Below are 12,413 nucleotides of genomic sequence, written 5' to 3'. Positions count from 1 at the left end.
TGGTGCCTGGAATGAGAGCAGGGTAGAAGGGAGAGAGAGAGGGACAGAGTTATTATGGTTTCTCAGAATAGACAAAAGCCAGAGTCGAGCAATCTAGACGGCTAGATAGACTGTTCACAAACTCTTTTGTCAAACACGCTACAGTGCCACTGTGTGTGCGTTGTAGCATGTCGTCAGTATGTAAAAGCACGTGAAAAGGACTGGGAGTGAATGACTCTTCCAGAATCGTCTTTCTTTCTCCTCCTAATGGTTCGACCACCGGCGACTTTTTTGTGACCGGCGACCCCACCAAGGTGCCTTGATGAATATATTTAATTCCCCGGCGAACCAAACCAAACCACGACTGTTTGAAGAGACGCCAGGGAGCCATGTCTGTGTCTGTGGTCTATCGGGTGCCTGGGCGGCATGGAGGTGTTGCCTTGATGGCTGAAGCTTTCCCGGGGCATCAGTGAGATAGAGAGGGCTATCCGTGCTATTCTGGGACAAGGGGCTCTTCACAGCAGGCGCAGGAGGCTGCTTTATGTACTATGTCACTCGCTGCACTGTTAAGGCTGGCATGCTGATAACACATGAGGAGAGAGAGGGCTCCAAAAGTCCCCAGAGCTGCGGGCTTTAAATAAGTTCTCACGAACACACACACACACACACACACACACACACACACACACACACACACACACACACACACACACACACACACACACACACACACACACACACACACACACACACACACACACACACACACCGATCATACATGTAGAGATACATGTACGCTACGTACGCACACACACACACACACACAGATACACACACCCATGCTCACACACACACGTTCACACTAACATACACATTAACAAACATACAATCAAACAAACACACTCACACTTACAGACACACATTTATTCACAGCCTCACACACACTCAAACACACTCACACACACACACACACACACACACAAACACATTCCCAGAAGCGCGCATGACAAACATGCACGTATACACGAGTGTTCAAGCTGACACACGTGCACATGCACACTCATACATGGACGTGGTGTGTGTCCTGGTGTGTGTATGTATGTTTGTGTGCTAGCATGGTATTGCACACGCATACTCATACATGAACATGGTGTGTGTCCTAGTGTGTGTGTGTGTGTGTGTGTGTGTGTGTGTGCTAGCAGGGTCTCCCAGCACATCTCTCTGCAGGGCTACACCGCCCCTCTCCCAGGACGACAGCTGAGTCTGCGGCCCCACCAGCTCTGCTTACGTCCCCGCGCTCGCCCTCAAAATCATTTAGTGACCCACCACGTTCTTCCTCTTCTTCGTCAAATGTTCTCCCTGCGTTCCCCCCTCCGCTCTCCCCTCCACCACCACGAGCCCCCCCCCCCCCGACCACGATCCCTGTTCTGGTTCTCTGAGGGCTGAGCCAGGGCGGCCTCCTGCTGACACGTGTCTGCCGCCTCACCTGTGGCGCCTGCAGGGACGGAGCGCTCCAAAGGGCCAGGCCTGCCGGCGCGGGTGTGAGGGGGGAGAGGGGGGAGAGGGGGGAGAGAGAGGGGGGAGAGAGAGGGAGAGGAGCCGGTACGATCTGGGAGGTGGTCGGGCAGTTGTTTTAGATGTTCATGCCGGGGATGCCAGCGGACCTAGATGAATAGATACGGACAGATCGGGAATCATGGCTGCAGTCATATCCACAAGCATTGAGCACAGTCTATATCTATCTAACTTGATCTATCTGTGTGCAGGTCTGGCCGTCTTTTCTGTTGATCTATCCACCTGTAATTGTCTTTCCATCTGTCTATTTATTAATCGATCTGTCTGCCTTCCTGTCTGTCCGTATATCTTTCACTTCATCTCTTTAGCTGTTGGTCTGTCTGTCTATCGTCTTATCTATCTTTCTATCGATCTGTATGTGCGCCTGTCCATCCATCTTTACTATCTCTCTAGTATATCTATCTATCTATCTATCTATCTATCTATCTATCTATCTGTCTGTCTGTCTGTCTGTCTGTCTGTGTGTCTGTCTGTCTGTCTGTCTGTCTGTCTGTCTGTCTGTCTGTCTGTCTGTCTGTCTGTCTGTCTGTCTGTCTGTCTGTCTGTCTGTCTGTCTGTCCGTCCGTCCGTCCGTCCGTCCGTCCGTCCGTCCGTCCGTCCGTCCGTCCGTCCGTCCGTCCGTCCGTCCGTCCGTCCGTCCGTCCGTCCGTCCGTCCGTCCGTCCGTCTGTCTATCTATATCTAACCCAGTTACAGTAATTATATATTTTAAAAAAATAATGAAATTGCTTTTTACTGTTATCAAATAAGGCTGTTTATAATTTAGCAGGGCAATTTTATAGTTTATTTTTTTCTTTAGACACTGAATACAATAAATGTGAACTAATTAGAAATCATCAATTAAAAAGTATTCAAAGTCGTCTTTCTTTAGAAAAAAATATTCATCTTCTATATTTTTAATGACATTCAAATATAAATAACATGAAATTTGAATTCTGCTTTTATTTTTAAATCTTACATTTAATGAACTTAGTTGCTTCATAAATAAAAATGTAAATCTACTTGTTGTTTTGACTTTTACATGATCTTTTATTATTGATGGAAATGGCAATTACAAATGCAACATAAATATCAACAGTGATATGGCTGCAATTTAGATTTTTATACAATATATCTATAATATAGATCGTTATTATGTAAATGCGAATGCAATAAGCTCAATTCACCATACAAAATAAAATATATTTTAAAACGTCTTACTTTGGAAAGGTATTGGTTTTAACCTTTACCATGGAGTTACCCCTATTTACAGTAATTGTCATTGATAGATCGTTTTCCATTGATTGAAAATTATTTTAAAATGTTCTTACATTTTTCTTTGTCAGACTCTTACTCATTAACCTTAACCATTTTTACAATTTATGTTTTGTAGATAGAAATTGCAATAAGGAATCAATAGTTACATTGATTTCCAGTTATAAATAATATTGACTTTATATTTATATGTGCAGCAGATGTAATATGCTTTATTTGTAATTGCAGTTTCTCAATTACATTCAATTTCAAAAAGCTTTTTAATTGTACTTTACTTTGAGACAGCTCAAAATTGATATAGTACATTCGGTCTCATAAATTGTTCTTAAAATGTAATTACTTTATAGTCCTTACTTTTGACCCTTACTCTGAACTAGTGAGTCCCCTACAGGTAATGCAATGAAACTATAAAGGCCTGTATGTTATAATTTCTACCTAGATATTTCAGTTCAGCAGTATATATCGTGGTGGTATTGGCTATAGAAGTACTGCAGTAGTATATATGTAGAAGTATACTGCAGTAGTATGGTAGGAGTATATACCATAGTACCATATACTCTAGAACATATTTTATTAGTATATGCTATAGTAGTATATACTGCAGTTGTATATTTTGTAGCAGTATTTAAAGTAGTTTACTGCAGTTGTACTGTAGTAGTATATATTGTAGTAGTATATAAGTTTACGTAATAGTATATACTTTAGTAGTTGTAGTATATATTCTAGCAGTATATCAAGTTGCATACTGCATTAGTGTTGTCGTAGCATATATTGTAGTAATACTAAGATAGTAGTAGTACTATATATTGTAGCAGTATATAAAGTTCTATACTGCAGTGCTGCTGTAGTAGTATGTATTCTAGCAGTACATTGCAGTGGTTTATATTTGTAAGGTATTGGACACTAATGCAGTACTGGGGGCAGTGAGGCAGCCTTCCACACATTCATCACCGGTGAACATTTGAGTCAGCGACCCACTGCCTCCCGACAAAACCTCACAGCAACTGGGCCGGCACAGGTCTTTAACCCCCCCTCTCCAATTCATCAGAGTGGAGACAGGCGGGCGCGTGGCACCAACACACCACAAAGCCCCCATCACCCCCCGTCAAGATCTCCCCCCCCCCCCCCCCCCCCCCCCCCCCCCCCTCGCGCCTCTCCCCTGCGCTTCACGTAGCGAGCTACACCCACACGCGAGTGGACTTAATCAGTCTCTTAGCGGCTCGCTTTGAGGACGGGATACCTCCGCTATTATGCACTTGGCCCCAAACAATGTCCCATCTCTCATTGTGCTAACTCTGGTGGTGGTGGTGTGGGGGGGTATGGTGGTGGTGGCGTGGGGGGGGTATGGTGGTGGTGGTGTGGTGGGCCCAAGCCTGAGCAATGCACGGCAGCACGGGGGCTCAGCTGTCCTTCTATTCCTGGAGCTTCGGCGCATAACTGGGCCTTGCCGGCCCAGCAGAGACAATGGGCATGCTGCCTTATCCAAACACCACCGCCCCCCCCCCCCCCCCCCCCCCCCCCAGACAATCTGACGGACTCCAGGATCCCACTCTGCGCCCCCCACCCCCCTCCCCGTTAAGCTCTGGTCCCCCCCCCCCCCCCCCCCGCGCTCTCAGTGCGGGAGACAGCGGGTCACACAGGCACCACCACCACCCCTTCAGACCCATGGAGAAGGTTATTCCAGTTATGTGAAAAGGAATGGACGCCAGCTACAGAGAGAGGCTTGATGGTGGCGTGTTTCGTGATTTTATGTAACTGGGGACAGGTCTTTGGCATCTTTTTTACATTTTATTTGTGTATTCTGGCGGGGTTGGGGCGGGCGTGGGGGTTCACAGCCCCAGCTGTACAGCATTGTCAGCATGTTTCTCGACGTGTGTACGTGCTCGTGCCGTTATGTGGCGTTGAGGCCGGGAGGAATCGGTGGTGCCGTACGGATTTGGTTTCTCTCTGCGTGTGTGTGTTAGTGGGTGTGTGTGTGTGGGTGTGTGTGTGTGACGTGAATAAGCCCTAAAAAGAAAAAGACAGGGAAGCCTATCCATCTATTGACAGTAACGTTTGTGAGAAACAGCCATGGCACCCAAACTGTCATGGTCGACATACCCCACACCTAATTTGAATTCCATCCCCCTTGCGACTTTCAAAAGGGCGTCTGGAGATACAGGTAGCTGCAAGGGGCCTCTGAGCAGAGGACTGTAGACCCAGTGCCGGCCCCACGCTGGGCCTGGGAGACATGTTGCATTGGGCACAGCTCGCACAAGCCCCAGACTTCATCCTGCTCTGCTTCATTCTTCTTCTGCTTGTCATATGCTTGTGCCTATACATTTCACACACACACACACACACACACACACACACACACACACACACACACACACACACACACACACACACACACACACACACACACACACACACACACACACACACACACAAACACACCAATGCAGCCTATTCATTCCATGCACATATAGGCATGCATTGAGACAATCATATAAGCTGGCAAAGCCAACTAGTGCATGTGCAGACACACAAATATTCAAGTCTGTGCGACACAAGACACACACACTTACACACACACACACACACACACACACACACACACACACACACACACACACACACACACACACACACACACACACACACACACACACACACACACACACACACACACACACACACACACACCACCTCAAACTCATAGGACAACAACACCACCTGTCTGCCTAAAGCAACTGCTCAAATGCAATCACACAAGTTGCCAACTGGCTTTGTATATACGTACTGCTAAACACACACATACATACACACGCACAAACGCACACACAAGAATTTAAATAATTTGCCATATTAGGTTTACAGCAACCATAGTGATCCAGGCCCATGCAGGGATCTTTTGGAGGACAGTTAATCAAGGATAAAGGGGGGCATTTTTTCTTCCAAGTCCCCTTCAATGCGTCTGAATGATTTGTGTTTGATTTGGCTCTCAAATCAGATTTTGGCACTCAAGATATTTTTCGCTAACAATACTCCATTTTAGCCTGCAGAGTAACTGATATCCAAATAGTTTCAACAGTTTTCCCCGTAGGAGTGTCAGCCAAAAGTGGGGGAGAAAAGGAGAAAAGAGAACGATTTTAACTGAATTTATGTGTTTTTACTGGTTACTATGTGATTGAAGAAACAGCTCAAAAAAACACATTTATTAAATCTTCCCCACATCTAAAACACAAATGTTTTCTCCATCTACCATTGAAATACAAAGAGCAGATCTGTGTGTTGTGCATTGCAGTATTGTGTCTAGTACTAAATTAAAAGTGTGTGTTCAATTGTTTCGATAAGTCTGTTCAGTTCAGTTCTGATTCCCTCCAAGATTGGACCAGGCCAAATCATGGCCTGGAAAATCTGAAAAACATTCACCTCTGGTACAACATAGGGTTTGTACATAAGAGGCATATCTTTTCCCTCAATCATGTTCCTGGATGCTCCCATAAATGGATGTATTTCTGCTGGAAGGCAATTTTAACTTACAAGAAGCAAAAAACCACAGCATTAAAGTTAATTATACATCTTTTTTAATCAGATATTCTCATATCTCGGTATGAAGAAATAGTGCAGTTCCCGAGAATCAAAACCTCCTATTCCTGAATTCTTTGTGTGGGATTAATACAGGACTATCTTATCGTGTTACCCAGAGCCAGTGACTGGTAAAGCACACACCTAAAAGGGGACTCAAGATAAAAGTGCCTCTATTTCCGACGACAAACCTACATTTAGCGAGCTTGAACGTTTTAAACCGTGGTCAATAGGCCAGAAGCTGATAAGAAACTCGTTTATCAAAACGTATTAACATGATCAAATACAGTCTCCTCAACATGAAACGTATTCATGAAGGCATCTGAAACATGTCAACTCTGGACTGCAGCGATCCCAAGAGGAGCGGACTTGGTGAAAAGGCAATCTCCCGTCTTAATGGAGAGGATGACCGGGGAGCCAGGCAGTGGCTCCGCCCTCCTCCGCCCTAGAGAAGAGGTGCAGCTGGGCACACCGGAGAGCCATGCAGGGCCTCCGCTGGCTCCATCTAAAAGACCCAGCATTTGCGATGCCGTCCAAACAGCTGAGTGGCACAGCTGTCGGCCTTACTAAGTCTATTTTTGACCACATTGGTCGCTTACTATGTGACAATCATGGAAAAGATTACCACACCATTAATGAAGCGAGGCGACCCGCTGTGGAAGAACTCAGCTCGGGTAAACCTGCCGGGTGGAATAATGTTGTGCGCCGTTGACCCAGGAATGGAGGGCATCATTGACCGAGATGGATGGCCACACCTTTGTGTCGTAGCAGCAGAGATGCCCTCAGAGCATGACACAGGGAATTTTTCCCAAAAACAATCCGATCATCATAACATTAGTTGAAACCTGAATTAACACAATGTTTATATTGACATCTTTTGCATTTTCACAGATCATGAAGTTTATGAACTGTCTATTTATAGCTCACAGGAGGTGAAAAAAATAATTGATACCAACCAGCAACCTGTTATTGGGTGGAGAATAGCCCTTGACCGAGGGTGTATGTCGCTGGGGAGCATAACCTGAAAGTAGAACAGATAACCACCGTAGCTCTGGAGGTGTCACTGGCGTTTGGTTGTTTGTCTGTTCTGTTTCTCTGACCAGTGCAGATGTTCCTTCCACTCCTGGCCTCCATGAGACCTGGGACAGCAGTCTGGACAACATAGAGGCATAGAATGAGAAGAGAAGCAGCTGGATGTGATCTCTTTCGCCCCCCGACCCCCAGAGGTGGGAGGTTATTGTTATGACTGTTTAAGACAAACGCTCAATTCGAGCTTGGTAAGTTTAGACCTGCTGAGACCAGCCAAGAGAAGCGGAATCCACCGTCTGAGATTCCTGTCTTCCCAAGGGAGGTTCCCAGGACTAGGATGGTCCTTTGGAGAATTTAGCTTTACAGATCAATGTAGTCAGAGATAGTTGTTTATTAAGTTAATCACTTGCTTAACTCCATTCATTTACCCCGTTTTTCTAACCTAATATTATTAATACAACCTCTATAATTAATCATATTGTGTAGAGAATTCGCACATTATGATGAATGAACAAGGACATTGGCAAACCTGTTTTGAAAGGTACAAAATATAAAAATATTTGGAATGTGTGGCCAACAGAGGGCATCCTGTCTGTCTTTCTAAAGGCCTATGCATGACTCATACACGTTCGTGCAATATGCAACAACAATGAGAGTTAAATTACATGAGTATAAGTGCATCGCATCACCAGTAATATTCTTATTAACTCGATGGCCTCTGGGAGATCCTTGAACCACCCCCCACCAAGCCAATGAGCTCAATGCGTTTCCTCATGACGCGGAGTGATGCTTGGGGGCCAGGAGGCTGGCGAAGAAAGTCCTGGGGTGTCCCACTCATTTACCCTCCCCCCACCCCTCCGGCTCGCTGGGAGGTAAGGATCAAGTCGGCATCCAGCCCGCATCCAGCGAAGTGCTACTTCCCGGCAGCGAGCCAGAAAGCCAGACAGCTGTCGCAATGTGCGTCTCAATTCTCTCGCTCACACTACATTTAGCATTAAATACTACGAGTGTGTTCGTGGTCTCCTGTTGTCTCCCAAATGGCAGTTGCAGAATAGTGTGAACAGGGGAAGATGTCTCACATCAGAGTTTCCTCTCTAGGCCTCTACCTGCGAGGAGGAAGTACCATCAGCATTCGGGACACACGTCAAAAGAGCTGACCAATTGTTTAGGAATTTGTGTGAAGCGATCTAGTTACACTGACTTATTCTCTATACGACTATTATATGTTGTATTAGATATCACCCGTTTGTCAACACGATGGAAAATTTATGAAAAATGTTGCATTCAATTGGTTGGAAGGGTCTACATGCCACTGATACTGAGCAAGGCTGCCCCCTATCGTCATAGAGTGGGCATCACAGGTCACACCCCGGGTCCTTCACATCAATATTCTAGTTTTTTCTTGGACTTAACCGTCCAAACCCTAAGCTTTACTTTTATAACCGATTACAACGAAAACTGTGACTACTCTTAAATATGTCATACTTTACTTTCATTTTTGGCGGACTATTTCAAAAGCAAGGGAAATTACAAGTTAACAATTCCTCAAAAGCAACTCGAGCCATTAACGTCAATGACTCCATGACAATGCATGACATCACATCTACTTTCATCTCAATAATGACATGGTAACCCGACAGTATTTAGCACCGTAGCAATCTTGTTAGCCACATGCATTAATTATGTGTCCTACTGGCTGCTCAGCATCCATTCCATTATCACATAGGGGGGCTGACTTGAGGTCGCACCATGTTCAAATCAATGTAAGTTTACGGCACAACTTTTTGAGCATTTGAAGAAGTACCATGTTATCCCATTGCATAACAAGGTTATGATTACTTAATCTGTGATATTTTCATCATTGCTGCCATTATGGCCTATTCTAACTACATCAATATTTAAACAATGCATCAATATGTCGATATATTTATTTATAGATATCTAATATTTAGTTCACACATTTATTAGGCCTATACCATATGATGTGTTTCTATAATAATAATAATAATATGTATAACATATCCATAATTGTTAGGTAAACTTTTATTTGTAGTGTTGCCTATTCATATAACCGATTTTCAAACAATTTTAGTGCCCTCACCACTTTTCCTTTTTCTTTATCAACTATGTCCCTCATTGGTACAGTCTGACCAGGAGAGGGCGCCAGGTCGCCATTTAGTCAGTTTTGTCTGTAATGTTGGTCACGTCTGTGCAATAAAACGAAGTTGTTCATAATTGACAAACTCAAACCACATGCCTAAAACCGAATACATCCGTGACTAAAACAGGTAATATTTGTATTTAACCGTTACACATTACATATTTGGACGAATGTGGATGAACCTGAAAAATATATTTTTTGGTCTGCTCCTCAGGTCTCAAAGTAAAGGTAGTTAAAATAAAAAAACGGAAACAAATGGGTATTTAAATAGGAGTTTCTCACTGACAGGAAAAGGGCTATCAGAAAGGAAATGGAAGTAAGAGCGTGTCACACACACACACACACACACACACACACACACACACACACACACACACACACAACACACACACACACACACACACACACACACACACACACACACACACACACACACACACACACACACACACACACACACACAAACAAACACACAGGCACACACACAGACACACACACATACACATGAGGCTCCGCCTACAGCCCTTGGCTGGCCATCCTGTAGCGTGTTTCTGAGAACAGTTTGAGGCAGGAACCCCCCCCCCCCCCCCTCCCATCTGCATGAGCCATGGCTGCCTGCTTGTATTTTGGTAATCGTCATCCTCCCTGACCTGCTGGCCCGATCCTGGCGCCAGAAGTCTCCGAGCCCCCCCCCCCTCCCTCAGACCCCGCGGATAATTTAAACCAGCTGTTGCAAGGTGCCTCACTTGGTCCCACCCACCACACACACTCACACTTGCCTTCTCCGGAGCCCCCCCGGGGTCGTCCATGGAAAACACCAGTAGGCCGCCCGGGGCTCTGGAAGCCTTGCATGGGGTCTCTCTCTGGTCTTGACTAACTGAATCCAAATCCCATTCCTTCACTGTAACAGACCTCCCGTAAAGTGTTGTTGTGTGACTGTGTGTGCATGTGTGTATGTCTGTCTGTGCAGGTGTGCTTGTTTGCAAGAGAGTGTGTGTGTGTGTATGTTACATTTACATTTAGGGCATTTAGCAGACGCTTTTATCCAAAGCGACGTAGAATAAGTACATTTGTCATTAGAAGTGCATCAAAAATCACTGTCGGTACAGCAAGGATGTTCATAGAACCAAGTGCAAGTACAACAATCGCTAGGCTAACCAATTCCCCGTGTTACACCAATGATAGCAGCTACTGCAGTTGCTACACAGTTAAGAACTACGTATGTGTGTGTGTGTGTGTGTGTGTGTGTGTGTGTGTGTGTGTGTGTGTGTGTGTGTGTGTGTGTGTGTGTGTGTGTGTGTGTGTGTGTGTGGTGTTTTGTGTGTGTGTGTGTGTGTGTGTGTGTGTGTGTGTGTGTGTGTGTGTGTGTGTGTGTGTGTGTGTGTGTGTGTGTGTGTGCGTGTGTGTGTGGATGGACTGCTGCTGTATATTAAAACATACATTACTGTGAGTGTGCCGTCAGTGTCATGGGGTTTATGGTTGTTGTTGTTGTTGTTGTCATTGTGCTCAGTACAGTTACACTAGTAGTGAGAGTGACCCACATTCCCCAAACCATTCACCCCTGATCGTATGGAATGTGTTTCGCTAATATGGAATCACAGAGCACACTGATTCGATTTATCATTTTTCGCTCTGCTTGTTGTTTGTGAGCCTCTCTCTATCTCCGGCCCCTCGATTGGAGTCACATGAAGAGCATGATGAGTGCCCTCGGTGATCCAGAGATACTGGGGAGGGCATTCAGATACGCCATTGGTGGAAGGGATGAGAGAACCAGAGAGAGGGAGAGAGAGAGATAGACAGAGAAAAAGAGAGAGAGCGCAAGAGAGATAGAGCGAGAGAGAGAGGGAGAGAGAGAGAGAGAGAAAGTCCTCAATGTGCCATGAATAACTTTCCCCCTGAAAGAAATTTCTGGAGCAGAGGACAGGAAGTGTGTGAGTGTGTGCGTGTGTGTGAGTGAGTGCTTGTGTATGTGTCTGCATGTGTGTGCGTGTCTTTGTGTGTGCATCAGTATGTGCACCTTCATCCATTTGAATGGGCTTTTCCTATGATATGCACGATTTTGTCTGGTGTGGCAGCACTCTGTGCGAGAGGTGCCTCACTGTCTAAGGCCTGACCGCAGTGGGACCCAGCTCCAAGGATCTGGGGAACCCAATGCGTTTGATCCCCTCTCCCCCAAATCCAACCTCACTGCTGAGTAATGGATTGTTGGGGGTTCTGCGGGTGTGAGTTTGTGTGTCTCTGTTAGTATGTGTGTGTGTGTGTGTGTGTGTGTGTGTGTGTGTGTGTGTGTGTGTGTGTGTGTGTGTGTGTGTGTGTGTGTGTGTGTGTGTGTGTGTGTGTGTGTGTGTGTGTGTGTATATGCATAACAAAGAAAGAACAGTCACGCAGACGGAAATAAATAAAGAAAGACGGAAAACAGACAGAGAGAAAGACAGGCTGTCGGGAAAAAATATTGTGAGAATGAAACAACGAATTAACAACAAAAGCAAACATCTGGATCAGAATCCTTCGTGGATGGGAAGGTGGGGGGTCGATGGTTGGGGGGGGGCAGTACGTTTGTTGCTGGGCAAAGTCTGGCTTCTATGGGAAGAGTACTGGTTTGCAGCGAGGGTCTGGGGGCAGGATGGAGGGGGCGTGAGACTGGTACAAAGGCTCGTTCTGCCGGAGAACCATGGAGGAAAAAAAATAGTTCATGCTGCTTTGGGATTTCCTGCCTTTGCCCTGACTGCCCCCCTCCCCCTCTGATCGGGCCCGGCCCATACGTGGCTCTTTAGTTGACAATAGTTTCCAGAGCAGAGACGTATAGCAACAGTCCGGGCTTCAAATAGAACCTTAAAAGAACT

The sequence above is a fragment of the Gadus chalcogrammus genome, chromosome 13 (genome assembly GCF_026213295.1).
Source record: "Gadus chalcogrammus isolate NIFS_2021 chromosome 13, NIFS_Gcha_1.0, whole genome shotgun sequence".
NCBI classification, from domain to species: Eukaryota; Metazoa; Chordata; class Actinopteri; order Gadiformes; family Gadidae; genus Gadus; species Gadus chalcogrammus.
This window is presented reverse-complemented; position numbering follows the sequence as displayed.